Source organism: Gobius niger (genome assembly GCF_951799975.1).
Source record: "Gobius niger genome assembly, chromosome: 11".
NCBI classification, from domain to species: domain Eukaryota; kingdom Metazoa; phylum Chordata; class Actinopteri; order Gobiiformes; family Gobiidae; genus Gobius; species Gobius niger.
Window position 1 is genome coordinate 4,595,831 of NC_136862.1, and position 2,289 is coordinate 4,598,119.

At 45.2% G+C, this 2,289-nt stretch overlaps 1 long non-coding RNA gene across 1 annotated transcript; it reads right to left on the reverse strand.

Moving 5' to 3' along the window:
• Positions 1 to 373: 373 nt before the first annotated feature.
• LOC306970315 lies at positions 374 to 791 on the reverse strand. Its single transcript, XR_013793388.1, has 3 exons — positions 658 to 791; positions 509 to 588; positions 374 to 409 (listed from the first exon to the last, which is right to left on the reverse strand). It is a non-coding gene; the product is annotated as an uncharacterized lncRNA (long non-coding RNA).
• Between the last annotated feature and the right edge of the window lie 1,498 nt (positions 792 to 2,289).

The following is a 2,289-nucleotide window of genomic DNA, read 5'->3' on the forward strand; positions in this document are numbered from 1 at the left end:
TAGAAGAAGGACCACAGGTTCGTTTAACTGATTGACAGAGACATTTATTTTAGGAGTACTTATAATCTAAAGATGCCACTTTAAAAACATAGGTGATAGCAGGTAGCCCCATGAATTCATTGTTGCAGTTCATGTTTCACATTTTCCATCCATTAAACCAAAATTAAACACTTTGAATGTCCATTATGTTAAATGTCTTCATTCCCGTTTCCCATACGCGTTTACCTCCAGTCAGTAAGCCACATAACGAACGCTTATTTATCCACCCCCACACGACTCTGTTGAGTTAGCTGGACCATGCGCCTGAAGCAAACATGAGCGCTCCGTAACAGCAGACGACGTGGTAGAGATGTACAGGTAGACAGGACCAAACATGCACAAAAAGGAAAGGCTCACCGCCCGCAGGAGCCTAAGGTAATTTACACAGTACATACAGTAGTTGGTGATCTACATATACTAGGTTATTGGCGAGTCTAAGTAACATAATGCATTAACTGCCGTCACATACCGATAGTTGGTGTCAGTATCTGCGCCACCAAAATGCGGCCAACCCAACGCACGTAGCCGGAGTCCAGGGCCACCCCCATGCTAAAGACAACAACCCATTAACCTCACGCATGTTGATTAAACCCATTCCTCAAGACGTGCCCGACTCACCGACGATTCCCCACAGCACTGCCCAGTCACCGGCCTTGACGGCTTTACACAATGACCCTAGTGCGCCTAATCGTCCTCTTAGCTCGGTCTCCAGTGTTGCGGCCATGACGGCGCGGCTACCACGGCGCGTGACGTCGGAGGGTCGAAGGTCAGGGGAGGGGACGAACGTAGGTACCAACGCCCTTTTATAGGTGGGTTTGCAGGGCAGACAAACCCGTCCGATTACAGTTGCACATAACAAAATCACATGAATGTTAGTTCTCTGAGCCTGTTCCTACAAATGCACCCTAGTAAACGACTTCACATACCTGCAAATTGAACTTTACTTTCATTATTCTCATTTACTACTCCATTAATGACTTCTAACCAGGTTTTGAGATCACCTAAATGAGGTCTATGGGTTGACAACAGCTGAAAAACATCTGGATCGTTCATAATGTGCGATATTCGGCTTGCTAATGGTGTCTGGAGGACGTGCGCCATTTGTCCTTTTTATTTTAATTGTATAATGTGTTAAATGTAAAGGGAAGTGAAGGGAATCTTATTTGTATAGCGCTTTTCATATGACACATGTCACACCTAAAGTACTTCACACATAAAAGGGAGGGGGGTTCATTCACTCCATGCTGATGGTGGTCAGCTACATTTGTAGCCACAGTTTTCCCTGGGTCAGACTGACAGAAGCGAGGCTGCTCACATCTGCGCCAACGGTCCCTCCGACCACCACCAACCACTCACACATAGGCGTTGGGTGAAGTGTCTTACCCAAGGACACATTCAGTCCTCAGGCCTTGAGTTCACTCACTCAAAAGCACATAAACTGATCGACAATAGGCGCATGTACAAAACTGCTTTTTCTTGCCTAGCATTTGTTCGCTAAAGGATGTGTGTTCTGAGGTGTTACACTGGCCTGATGCTCCATGGAGAAGCTTTCAGATTTGGGTAAAGCTGAACTGGAGACAATGCACTCGGTTCAGGTGGGGGTAAAGAAGTAAAAAATGGCATCAAAAAGCAAAACATTTGACATCCTGCTGCCTGTATAAACCCCGAAAATGAAACGATAAAGAAAAAATACATAATGAAAATTACTATCAAAGTGTAATAACAAGAACCACCTAAAATCCTCCTCAGTCTGCGTTAAAGGCCAGTGTTTATACAAAAGGGGAAAAAGAGAAAATATTCAAAGACTGAGCTGCTTTAACGCTCAGGGGAAAATCGTTCCAAAGTCCAAGCACCGAAACGGGAAAAGCTCGGTCACCCCTCGTTTTCTTGGGACATCTAACATCATTTGATTTGCCGTTGTCCTGGAGGCATCACATTCAAACATTTAAAAACCATCACAAGGACCTTAAACCGGATCCTGACGCTAACTGGGAGTCAGTGAGCTGCGGGCGATGCATGAAGCCCAGGCCTAATCCGTATGGGCTGAGCGGACTGTTGACATCCATTCCTGCAGAAGCATCAGAAGTGTATTTATTATTGGATTCCCATTCATCTTCACCTATAGATAGTTTTCCACTGACGTCACACTCCTGCATAGTTCCATATGGCGCCATCTTGTGTGTCAGGGGTCTAATTGTTTGTGTTACGGATCATTGATAATATGGTGAAGAAATAGTGCTCACACCTGTG